We start from the raw sequence: 13,597 nt of genomic DNA, 5'->3' as shown, positions 1-13,597 counted from the left end.
GGGGCAAATTCTACCCTCACAACACCCTAGCTAGTTCCTTTGCTACCAAATGCACTCAAGAGTCAACTCCGCAAGATGTTGAGCAAGTGCCCTCAAATCTCAGTGGGAGTGGAGGACGCGCCGCCACTCCAATTGTTCAGCACCTTGCATGATCAAAGCCTTACATAATACGCACCGCAGAATTACCTTGACTAGAGTAGATAAAAAAAGGCTCGACTTCACTGGGAGTTGATGGAATTCAATGACGCACAGGTTCAGGCCCAAAGCTGGCAGTTAGTGTGACCTTGGACATGACTTCCATTTTTACTGATAGTGTGCTAAAACAATATTATTTAGTTATATCTATGTCTGCATTCTCAGCTCCATTGTTAGCCATGACCCTAAAATGCCATATTTTGCTGTTGCAGCACCCACATGAAATTGCATTTCTTAATAAGGAACTCCAGCTACACGGAGTTTGGAAGATACACTACAAAAATGTAATTATTACTATTTAACTTGTCAAAGCAGGACGTTAGCGTGGCTGCTCCTTCTAGCGCGATTTTTGATTTAGCGTCTCTTCCATACTAGACTTAGATTTAATATTAAACAAGTCAGGGTTCATGAAAAAAAATCTGCTGGTTTTTTATAGCTTTAAATGGATTTTGAATACTGACAAAAATAGCTCTTGAGGCAATGACTGTGCTGACTACAGGCCTTCAGACATAGTGTTTGAAAAGGATTTAAACGCATTTGAAAGTTGGATTTTCAAATATTTTTATATTTTCTCCCTCCCCTGCCCCTGAAAAGGGTATGAACACAATTTCAAATAGCCTACAAAAGTCCTAGCAAAAATGTATGCAAATTTTAAAGCCATTTAAAGGAATATTGTCAAAGAAGTTTCTTTAAATATGTTTCTTTAAATATGTAGATCATGTTTGGTTACTCCTCTTTGCTTGCAAAACTCTTCTAGAAGCATAAAAATATAATATCTTCCCTGACCCATTAATGTACTTTACTATGCAGCAACTATTAATTTCTTGTGTTTCTAACAGAGCCTGAAATGAATACAGCTGTGCTGATAATTAAAATAAAATGATCCTAACACTAGCATTTGTAATAAATAGGTCTCAATATATAGGCATCCAGAGAGCTAGCTGTATTCAGCTAAAGATGCATATATATATATACACACACACACACACACCAGTAATTGGATAAACTTTGCTTAAATACAATTACTTATAGTGAGCAATATTGGCTTAAAATCAATTCTTGCCACCACAATTCCATCTAAGAGCTTTGATATTTCCACTTGAATTTTCCTCTTGAAATTACTACAGTGCTATTGTCCACCGTACTATAGCAGGGTCTGGCTTTTAAGAGATCTGAGAATATAAGACTCCTCCTTCTGCTGTCTGTATTCATTGAGGATTGCAGAGCAGAGACATGCAAGCACCCTGCCTCCAAAAGGCATAGAGGCCTTTCATTAGACTCTGTGACACAGCACAAAGCCTTCCTAACAGGAGAGTTTATGATGAACAGGACTTTGACTAAAGCCAATAAACCTCTTGTGCCAAATGATGTGAGAAAGGAAAGGAAACCTACATTTCTGAGAAGAGATTCTGTCAATGTGTTAGAAATCCAGGGACAAATTGTGCCCTCATCTGCCGCAAGGAGCCCCATTGAAGCCAGACATGCTGAGATACTATGTTGATAGTTTCATTAAAAACATCTTGGGTAGATAGAGCAAATTAAATAGAAATGATTTAGTGGGTCACTTGGTGGTTAAAGCAAGGGCAGAATTTGTCTGTACCATCGCCAGGCCTCCTAAAAGTAGGAAAAAGTAATGGGGCTGTGAAGAGCGAAGGGTTAAATTAATGACCACCACACTGCTACACCTGGTGACACAAAAATGCTTTTTACAGACAGTTGGACGCACCTTTAAAATCAGCAAATCTGCTCTGCTTCCCTGGCCTTCTGAAGAACGATTCCTGCAAGTCAGACTTAGTTGTTTCTATCTTTGAACGATGTTCTTTCTCCTTATGCCTAAGAAAGCCTTTCATTTTTTCAGCAGTAACATTTGTATTCCCCCCCACCCCCAAGTCGGCAGTGTATGTAACTCCACCCCAGCCAATCAAAATAACGTCTATTGGTTTCCAAGGCAACCATCACAGACACATTCATTTGAACCAATTTCAGGAGGCAGCAGGAAATAAAATATAGAGCTGGAGTCCAGCTTTACAAGATTTTGATAGTATAAAAAATCATATGAAAAATGTGTGTGTGTGTGTGTGTGTGTGTGTGTGTGTGTGTGTGTGTGTGTATATATGCACACACCCGCACCTTCATATAGTATTATATATATAAGAAGAGAGCGAGAACCCACACACACGTATTACAAAGGATGTAAAATAACAAAAGCAAAAGCAAATATATTAAAAATAATAAATTATTGTAAATTAAGAAAAAAACAAACGTGCCTGAATGCTTTGCGGGTCATAGTTCAGCACTTCGATACCACAATGATTGTCATGCTATTAAAAAAACACACCAGATAACGAATGTCAGTGGATAACTGTTGAGCCCTTGCTGGTTCACTAGTGCAAGGGACACCACAGCTAGCAAAAAACCAACCCCGCCATCAAACTTTAGGGGCGCTAGGATCCAGGGCTATACTTTTTGGCTGGTTGGATTTTAGCTGAAGAATGATCCACACTGTGGAGCTGTGCTTAATTTGTAATGAAAGAGGTGCTGTGGCGCAAGCAATATTTTTTTTAACTTTCATAACTGATGCAGCAAGCCCAGAGGTGCCGGGGCTCTGAACTGCCAGGCCCAGAGGTGCTGGGGCTATGAACTGCCAGGCCCAGAGGTGCCGGGGCTATGAACTGCCAGGCCCAGAGGTGCCGGGGCTCTGAACTGCCAAGCCCAGAGGTGCTGGGGCTCTGAACTGCCAGGTCCAGAGGTGCCGGGGCTCTGAACTGCCAGGTCCAGAGGTGCCGGGGCTCTGAACTGCCAGGCCCAGAGGTGCCGGGGCTCTGAACTGCCAGGCCCAGAGGTGCTGGGGCTATGATCTGCCAAGCCCAGAGGTGCCGGGGCTCTGAACTGCCAGGCCCAGAGGTGCTGGGGCTATGAACTGCCAGGCCCAGAGGTGCCGGGGCTCTGAACTGCCAGGCCCAGAGGTGCTGGGGCTATGAACTGCCAAGCCCAGAGGTGCAGGGGCTCTGAACTGCCAGGCCCAGAGGTGCAGGGGCTCTGAACTGCCAAGCCCAGAGGTGCCGGGGCTCTGAACTGCCAGGCCCAGAGGTGCTGGGGCTATGATCTGCCAAGCCCAGAGGCGCCGGGGCTCTGAACTGCCAGGCCCAGAGGTGCTGGGGCTATGAACTGCCAGGCCCAGAGGTGCCGGGGCTCTGAACTGCCAGGCCCAGAGGTGCCGGGGCTATGAACTGCCAGGCCCAGAGGTGCCGGGGCTCTGAACTGCCAGGCCCAGAGGTGCTGGGGCTATGAACTGCCAGGCCCAGAAGTGCAGGGGCTCTGAACTGCCAGGCCCAGAGGTGCAGGAGCTCTGAACTGCCAAGCCCAGAGGTGCCAGGGTTCAGCCCTGGCAAGTCTTGGCACAAATTAAGCCCTGGTCCACAGTAAAACCACACAGCCGGGTGCACCAGAGTGTTGGAACGTCGCAGCTCTGCCTGCCTGTTCAGGTCAGTCTCCAAACACAATTAATTTGAGCTCCTCCCTTCACTTTTGAACCACAAAAGACAAACTTACTACTAGTAATTCACATGGACTTTGGCACAGCCTAGTTATGCCGCTGCAGGATAATTTTACTCACCATATTAGCAGCAGGGCCGTAGCAACAAAGAACGTGGCCCCCTCCAAACGTGGCACCCTCCGAACATATGTCCGGGCGGGGCCCCTTACAATGCAGAAACTGGAATGCGGTATTTATTTTGCCACTTTTAGGGGCCCCCTTCCTTGCGGGGCCCCCTCCGGTCGGAGGGTACGGAGGGCGCTCGCTACGCCTCTGATTAGCAGGGTTATTTGTCTATTTTTTTTTTTAGATTAAACACTTTGGGAATGGGACAAAGAGCCTTTTACTCTCTGGTGTGAATCCATTTTGCCTGAACTTCTCTTAGCGCAGAAGTATTCTCCCTAGGGCCAGGGGAAGGCTGGTTATTGAGGGAGTGACTTGTTTGTTGACAGACAGCCCTACCCTTCCTTCCAGAGTCTGCCAACACTGCGGGTGCAGAAGAGGCAAGTACAGGGGAAGGGCACACCTACCATTGCCCTACGCTGACTCTTTGCGATAGCTCAGGTACGATGCTGGTACGCGGAGCCCTACGTCCAACCCTTGTTGGTGACTTATCACAATGTGAAGCTTTTTGGCTGTGTGCATGTCAAAAACAAAGGGGAAAATGTTTGAGCAAAATTAACAATCAGTATATTCAAAACCGTTGAGCTATGGTGTTTATGCCCTTTTCTCCCATCCTGTTAGAAGGCTACGTCGCACAAAAGAGTCTTTTGAATTTAAGAAATTGCCCTGTGAGCTGTAGTCTAGAGCAGTAAGTCACTGCAAGGCATGCATTAGTAGACAATTGTTGCTCTTCTCAGGTGGCTGAAGGTACTAAGCCTTAGCCGCATTCCTCACAGTGTGCCCTTGCTGTAGTTTATTGCTCTACTGGCTCCCAATGACAAGCCGAACAACAGGTTAATTGCTAGCAGGATCTGTCCTTCGTTCATGCATGCCTGCTTTCTAACATGACCTGGCAATTTCACTGCTATAGATTGCCAAAGAGTGACCCACCGTGTGCCATACATACTGTTCAGCTCACAGTGACATCAGGAGGCCTTGGCTTTAATTAGGCAGCGAGTCTGGAGATGGCTTATGCAGTGTGCTGCCAACTTCTGTGCTGCATGTACTGTATACCCCCGGTGAAGGTCACTATGGCCAAAACATTGAATTTATGGTATGCTTGTACTTTGAATAAAGGTTACAAAACGTTTTGTACAATATGAAGTGTGTATTGATTTTCTTGAAAGCACCTGGGAATTGCAGTATGGCTATATTATCTTTCACTGAGATGGTGGGGTGGTTTTTGTTTTTGTTTTTTAAATGGCCACAATGTTTCTTTGAACCATCACTTCTGCAGTCATTATTGGTTAAGGAATTACCTCTCGGGATTTAAACGGCAGTACTATTTTCATGTACCACATTGCATCACCCAGCAGTTCTCTTTCTGCAAGAGCTTTTCAGCTTTAATGATCTAAAATAATCTGAATGGTAATAATTCAGTAATGAAAGAAAATAACTCAGAGCACAGCTCTTGCTACTGTGATTTGTGAGATTATGTCTCACGCCATTCAGAAAGAGGCATCATTTTATTCAATTTGGCACATCAAAGGCCAGTTTCTTAGAACCGTGCATGCAAAAATACATGTGCTTAATTTGTCCATGCAATTGCTACAATTGTGCACTAGCACAGGAATTGCATACGCCAGTGACCAGTCAGACACCTACCCGTGGACGTTTAATTACTATGATTTTACATACATTTGCATTGATCGTGAGAGCAAATGATGGGCACATAGAGACCTAAAAAAATCTGGCCCCAAATGGCACCATCAAATGTGCAGAATTTTGTAATAAAGCAATAGCTATACAGGCAGAAAAAAAAAAAGGTTCACCATGATACTGCATGTGTAATAGCTACTCTGCCTCTAGAAGGTATTCATCCACGTAATTAAATGAACAGATACCCTTTACAATACTTTGTACAGTAGGTAAAGCAAAGTTGAAATTTGCGCACTGTTAAATACAGCTTTACCCAATTTCCAAGTGCTTGTTAAAGTGACAAACAGCTTTGCTGCATTGTAATTATGTATTCGCTCCATCTGCTTTTCTTTTTAAATAAATTCAGGTACATGGGCATTTAACTAGACTTCAGTTTTTCTCATTAACTGGTGTATGGAGGAGGGGTTGTTTCTGACGCCAAGGATTACAGAAAAATAATATTGCAAACTACTAAAGTGTTTGCATTGCTCATGTGCCTGTAATGCAATGCCTAAGGCCCTTTGCTGACTGTTTTGAACATTCATAATAATGACAGTGATTTTTCATTCATTTACAGAAAGAAAGAGGGAGAAAATGGAGAGTAGAAACTGAAGTGACCTTTTGTGGAAAGCAGAGATGTGCCAATATTGAAACACAATTATCTGACGTGCCCATGGGTACCAGCTTCCTGTTGGTAACCTGTGGTGCTAATTAACTGCAAGAATTCAGGGCAGACATTTGTGACTTGAATTAACTGGCACTCAGGAAAGACAGCATCTGCGGGGTTAGAAGGAGAAAGGAATAAAAAAAACTCTAGGAAAAGCCTGTGATGAGACAGGTTCTGATTTCTCCCATTCTTGCCACAGAGACTGTGTCAAGGTTTGAATGCCTCATCTGTTCCGTTAGTTGTTTTAATGTACTCCTTTAACCTTCTAAATGATCAAAAATTTGATTGGTTCACTCTTCCACCTCTTCAGCTGTTTGTAGCCTCACAGACCTGCAGGGAAGGAGTGGGGTGGCCAGTTAATCAAAATACAATGTACTGAAAAGGTCAAAATGGAACAGCATACTCAATATTTTTCCAGAATGTGAGGCATTAACATTCAGTGTCTTTCCAGACATAGATGTAATGCCACATAACGTAATGTAACATCAAGCATTGTAACATACCAACAGAAATAGCAAAAAGACAACAGATTCTCTTGACACAGAGTTTAATTTAAATGAGTAATGACGCAAAACTAACTAATTTTTATAACTGGTCTTATTTTGGAAAATACACTGAGTTCCAGTAGGTAGCGCTAGGGGGTACTCTCTTTTACAACAGACAAATGGTTTGCGTGTGTATAAACCAATGTGCATGAAACCAGCAACATTCTCTGCTCCAATTGAAGAACATGGCAAAACTCCTATTGATTTTAGTGCAAGCGAGACTGGCTGCACAGCTTCTGCCTCAATAAATGCACGGTGGCAACTCTGTTCACATGCTTCAGTTACCAGATCTCAATGTGGCCTAAATACCTTTCAGGATCTGAGCCTCGTCTACAATATCTGAGATAATTTCATGTATGTCCGGTTCAAGGGTTAAACTGCTTTTGCCCTCTTGGACCCAACAATTCAAAAAGCCCAGCACCCACAATTGGGGTCAGATTTTAAAAGCGCTCAGCTCCTATTTAGGCACAAAAGTAAGTGGCCAGTCTTTCAAAAGAGCTCAGTATACTGCATACTGAACTCTTTTGAAAGTCTAGTCCAGGGGTCGGCAACCTTTGGCACGCGTAGGGTGACCAGATGTCCTGATTTTATAGGGACAGTCCCGATTTTGGGGTCTTTTTCTTATATAGGCTCCTATTACCCCCCACCCCCGTCCCGATTTTTCACACTTGCTGTCTGGTCACCCTACCGCGGCTCGCCAGGGTAAGCACCCTGGCGGGCAGGGCTGGTTTGTTTACCTGCCGCGTCCGCAGGTTCAGCCAACCGCGGCTCCCACTGGCCGCGGTTCGCCGCTCTGGGCCAATGGGGGTGGCAGGAAGCGGTGCGGGCCGAGGGATGTGCTGGCCGCTGCTTCCCGCCACCCCCATTGGCCTGAGATGGCGAACCGCGGCCAGTGGGAGCCACGATTGGCCGAACCAGTGGACGCGGCAGGTAAACAAAGCAGCTCGGCCCGCCAGGGTGCTTACCCTAGTGAGCCGCGTGCCAAAGGTTGCCGACCCCTGGTCTAGTCAGAAGGGTCACATCAGGAACTTGAGCACCTTTGAAAATCTGGTCCATGCTGAGATGTCTAAATGGGAGCTGAGCTATTTTGAAAATCTGGCCCCAATCGAGAGTGTTGAGCCATGAAGTTCCTTAGGTGACAATTCTGTCCCCAATGCGGCCAATACAGTTTCAGGGAAGCTGTAATTCAATAGTTAATTCTCCTCTCTTTATTACCTTCTTTCAGACTTCTTCTCTCTCTATAACTGCCTTCTAGAATTGAAGACCCTTTTCAAGAACACTAACAGTCAGCCAGAACAGATTTATTCCATCCAGATTAGATCCAGTAACAGTACCTCAAAGAACTGAAAGTGCTGACATGAGTATCGGCCCCCTGCTAAGCGGTAGCAAATTTTAGGGTCTTGTAGGTCAGGATCCCAGTGAAGGAGAAATCAGTGGCATGGAGTTTGGGTCTATTCCAGGTATAACTTGTTTTATTTACACAGATACATCTGGAGCAGAAAAGTCAAACAGCAAGCAGAGCAACCCCTTATTTCAGGAATCTCAGCCCAGCACTGATGCCCAGTTCCCAGGGAGCAACTCTGCCTCAAGAATTGACTCCAATCAGAAACCAAGGTAAGAAGAGCAAACTCTCCTGCTGTTCGCACAGCTCTATTCTATTCTGCTCTACTGAGGTTCTTAAACTGCGCTCATCACTGTAGTGTGTGAACACCTTCGAGGAGAGCATTAAGAGATTGATTAACATCTGTCACGAGTGGTTTGTTCTTTCATCCTCTACCCTCCCCTAAGGGAAAATTGTGTGTGCGATGGCATATTTTGTTTTGATAAGGTTTTTTTTTTTGCTTCGTCTTGTTTTTTAATGTTGCTCTGTGTTTATATTAGAGAAGGCAGGCCAAAGAAGTGCACCTGGAGCAGAACGTTGGGAGGTTTGCAATGGTCCTTAGTTCCTGGGGGAGTTCATGACACAGTCTCAGACTGGCCCCTGAGACAGTTCTGTCTCCCGCACAGATGAGCTTTACCCTCATGGTAGAAAATTCCATTGCGCCAGAGTAACAGAATTGTCGACCACGGTCTTCATCCCAGAGCTCTACGCGGACATTTAGATACCCTGGGCCCAGGCAATTTAGTGTCTTGAAAACAGGGACTGAAACCTCGAACTTGATTCGATATTCTATGGGAAGCCTCTATAGCGAGCGGAGGACAGGTTTGATGTGATTGTGGTATCACATGTTTCTCAGGAGGCGTGCTGTAGAATTCTGTACTAGTTGAAGTAACCACTGAAGGTATCATGCTCAGGTATGTTGCGTTGCTTTGGTCCAGCCGAGAGGTGATGGAGGTGTGTGTGATGGAGGCCAGGTCATTGACCATCAGGATGACCCCAAGAACCTCCAAGGACCAGTGCTTATACACACAACCTTGAGTAATAAAAGCTAACAACAACACATAGCATGTTTTCTCAAGCCTGAACATTTGCTTACACACTAAGACCTTGGAAGCCTATGTTGTACCAGGATCACCTGGTGACACCGACCTTGACTAGTTCGCATATATACACTGCTTTCCATGTTTCAAGTGCTGGCCAGTCCAAACATTATCTAACTAACCCTGGGAGATAGGCTCTCTAAGTGTTATTTGTAGTTTGGAAGACTTGAGGCAAAGTAATTAAGGGTAATGTATTTAGGCACCTACATAAATGGCTTGAGTTTTAGAATTGTTGAGCACCCACAGGTGCCGTCACAGCGCAACGCCTCTGAAAATAGGGAATACTGCCCCACAAATAACAAATATAAAATACTAATAAAATCAGCCACCTATTTAGGTGCTTGCATATGAGTAACTTAAGGCACACAGATCTGAATGGTTTTTCCTACGTAACTTGAAAAAGGCCAGACATCTAGACATTATCAGGGCTGAGAAGAGGATTCAGTGCGTCTTAATTCCTAATCTAGTGCTTCTTCTACGACATGAAACTTGCCTTGGACAAAGTGTCCTCATATCTTTTGTTCTCAGTTCCTATAGGGAAAGACCCTTCCGTATGGGTGCTAGCTGGGGTAACAATACTCAGAAATACAGACTGACCTTTTACTTTGTCCTGTTGTCATCTGTTTTCTGCAGATGTCTTCTTTTTCCTCCATCTCTTTGTTTCTGGTTGTCTGTTTATCGATTAGTAGTTCAACTACCACATAGGTAAATCTGAGACTCAAGTAGCTACCTTGTCTCTGCTTCATAAAGTCACTGGACCCAATATATTTTAATGACTTTCCTCCCCTCTTAATGATTATCAAATGAACCTGTATGACGTCCATAATCTCTCCTAGTGACACTTATGACTGGTTACGTCCTGTTCAGACAATTCTGGGCAAACAGGACTTTAAAAGGTAATTAACATTCAGAAAGGTAAGTTATCTTTGCAGGTCTGCATGCTACAGGCATGACACGTGCCGATGTTCAGGTGTAAATAAAAGAGTTTAACAATCCTTAAATTAGAAACCCCCAATTTAAAACCATAAGCACAGATAAATCCATTTGTAACAATCATAGGTAGGTGAGATTTACTTTACACTGGGTATGAATCCTTAGGTTGTAATCTCATGATTTATTATGTTTCTACCACCAGCAAACTGTTCGGATTAATTTTCGTTCCAGCTAAATGTATCCACAGATAGATACAAAGCTCAAATTGCCTATTACTGCCTCCTATCTGTTTATCTGCTCCTCACTGGGATATCTGAGCTCATATGTCCCAAAAAACCTTCACTGTACGTCTAATTGCATCTTTCGCATGCTGGGCATATGAATCAACCCTGTTGTTCACCTTGGCCTATGTTCTCCTCTCCATTTCAGATTAATTGAGCTCCCTCCTGTACTGTACACTTATCAGCTTTCGCTCTGCTTGTTCCAATTGTGATTTATGGGGAACTTGTGCCCAAGGAAATGTCTTCAAAGGTCAAATGGGCAGAGTCTTTCCAGTTTGTCAGGATAAACCTGGAGGCAATAGTTAATTCAGCTGCTTTAGGATGGCCACGTTTGCAGATTTCCTGAACTATACCACTGTGAACCTGATTCAGGAAAGCAATTAGACACTTGCTTAGGTGCTCTCCTGAACTGGAGGCGTCACCAGTAGAGTTGCATGTTAGTTATTTTCACCTTAATATACTTAAGGGATTGTGAGCCTTAGGAATAGACATTTTAAGAACATCTGTCAGGAATGGCCTGGGTATATTTGATCCAGCCTCAGCATGGGAGAATTGACTAGAGGACCTCTTGAGATCCCTTCCAGCCCTATACTTCTATGATTCTATGCAGCTGATGAGCAGATAGTACAATGCATAGGGCTGGAGCACCCACGGAAAAAAATTAGTGGGTGCTTAGCACCCACCGGCAGCCAGTTCCCCCTCCCCACCTCCTGCCAGCCAGAGGCACTGCTGATCAACTTCTCCCCCTCCCTCCCAGCGCCTCCCACCTGCTGCGATCAGCTGTTCCCTGGCAGGCAGGAGGTGCTGGGGATTCGGTGGAGGAGTGGGGCCGGGGCACACTCGGGGGAGGGGGTGGAGCTGGGTGGGAAGAGACAGGGTGGGGCAGAGCGGGGGGCGGGAAGAGGTGGGACAGGGGTAGGAGCTTGGGGGAAGGGGGAGAATGGGGGCAGGGCCTGGGTTGGAGCAGGGGTTGAGCAAGGGGCAAGAAGGAAGCCGGCGCCTGTGGTACAATGGTTCTGCTAATAGAGCTATTAAACTTTTGCCCTGCCAGAAAGTGGGTTGGGTTTTTTTAAATTACATTTTTAAATGAGGTTAAGAAAGAAATAGATTTAACCTAAATCTGATTTGATTTTTAGGTGAAGCAGGTCGAAGACTGGCTGTGTGTAGACAAAGTAACTTTTGTGAGAGAATGATTGTTTCAGAATATCGCAAATAAGAGTGCCTAATTGGAGGTGAAAACTAGGACCTCCTCCAATTGCAAATCCTCCTACCAACTCAGCTAGAATTGGGATTTTGAGCTGGAGAAAGCTGTATCTGGAGAACAAATCTCTGATTTTTGTTGCAAGAGTAGTCCATTCAAACTGCTTCCAGGTGTTTTATTATTTTGGAGAGATTTATTTATTAGTGTGTTAATTTCTGTATGTAAGCAGCTCTGAAAAGGTCTGGGCTGTATACTCTGCATGCAGTTGTTTCATGGAGCAATGACCATCCTGAAGGTTTCCAGGCCAGAGGAGGTTACATACTGGGAAGCCTTTTTTGCAAACATATTCACCAATCCTGAGTGGTAATTCGATCTCGCCACCCTTGTTTGTTCACTTTTCAGTGAATATTCATGGGGCCAATTTTTCACTTGCACAAATATCTGGGAAATATCTTTTATTTCTGAAAATATGGGGATCCAGACACGAACCAGCAAAATAAACAACTGAGATGTCTAAAAACAAAAAGCCTGCAGGGGGACTAGACACCTCTCTGCTTTACTATTTAAATACGTTGCCTGAGTAAGTTGCTAGTAGGTTAATGGATATTTTGCAGGGTGATAAATGCTATGTCATTTTGAATTTGAGGGCTACAGTGAGAACCTGCAAATAAAGGAGGGACATAGTGAGAAGGGACAAAAGCTTTTCCACCATAAGAATGACGCTCATAGCATTGACACTTGGGGTTGCCAATTTTGGTTAGGCATATTCCTGGAGGTTTCATCACATGACATAATCTTTAATTAAAGATTAATCTTTAATTCCTGGAGACTCCAGGACAATCCTGGAGGGCTGGCAACTCTACTGATACCCCCTTATACCCCTAAAATCCTACGAAAAAGAGGCAATTAATAAAATCTAAAATACTCTTAACCCCAAACTCCTAAAAACCAAAAACCAAGCAGAGAGTTTTTACCCCAGAAAGGAAGAAGTGGCAGAGACTCCACTATTGCTGTTGATTTTATGAGGAAGGCACTTAGGCCCCAGATATTTAAAGGTATGTAGGTGCCTAACTGCCATTGACTTCAATGAGCGGGAGGGTTTCTGTATGCTACAGAATCGATGTGTCGACATAGCCCCTAGGGGAGATGCAGCAAAAGCGGATATGAGGAGTTCTGCTGGGATAGCTAACGTACCTCCTCAAACGAAATTACCGAAACCGACGGACGGACGCGCTCTGCTGTCACCATAGTTGTGTCTTCACCATGGATTTTGCCAGCCATGTCAGCAAGGTGTGATTTTTCCAACTCCCAGCCAACATAGCTCTGCCTGCAAAATTTTGTAGTGTAGACTACGCTTTAGGTACCTAAATACCTTTAAGACTCCGGGCCTTAGCTACTACAGTAGGAGATGAGTAGCAGATAAAACCCTCAAATAGATCAACATAGTTTATGTTCCCACAAGACTGAACCAGCCATGTAGAGCTGAAAGCTCAGCCCTTCAACAACCCCCTCCCACTATCTATTCCTTAAAATATCACTGTAGGTAAAGTAGCCTAAACAGTTATCACTAGATGCCTTAAATCTCCTTCCAGAGCAGCACTGGTAGGTTCATCTTTGACCCCCCAGTGAGCAACGTGTTAACTGCAGTAGCTATCAGCCCTCTTATTTTGTTGCTGTAACTTTATTATTCTTTTCTTCTAAATAACATCCCTCTTATTAATGGCTAATCCACATGCTCCACATCTATCAAAAAAGTTTTCGGTCAATGGTGAAACTACAACAAATAGGCAGCTTGCGGCACATGCCAAACGTTACTGCTTATTTCCCCCACTGCCTCCCCCAATAGTCTGCTTACTTAATTGTTACTTTTTTGACACCAACAGATGGTTCCAATTGGCTGGCATCTGCAGAGTTTGGGAACAGATTGATGAAATTGATAATGACCAGTTTCTGCAACAG

Source organism: Emys orbicularis, chromosome 8, assembly GCF_028017835.1.
Source record: "Emys orbicularis isolate rEmyOrb1 chromosome 8, rEmyOrb1.hap1, whole genome shotgun sequence".
NCBI classification, from domain to species: domain Eukaryota; kingdom Metazoa; phylum Chordata; order Testudines; family Emydidae; genus Emys; species Emys orbicularis.
The sequence above is the reverse complement of the archived record's forward strand: the minus strand, read 5'-3'. Positions refer to the sequence as shown.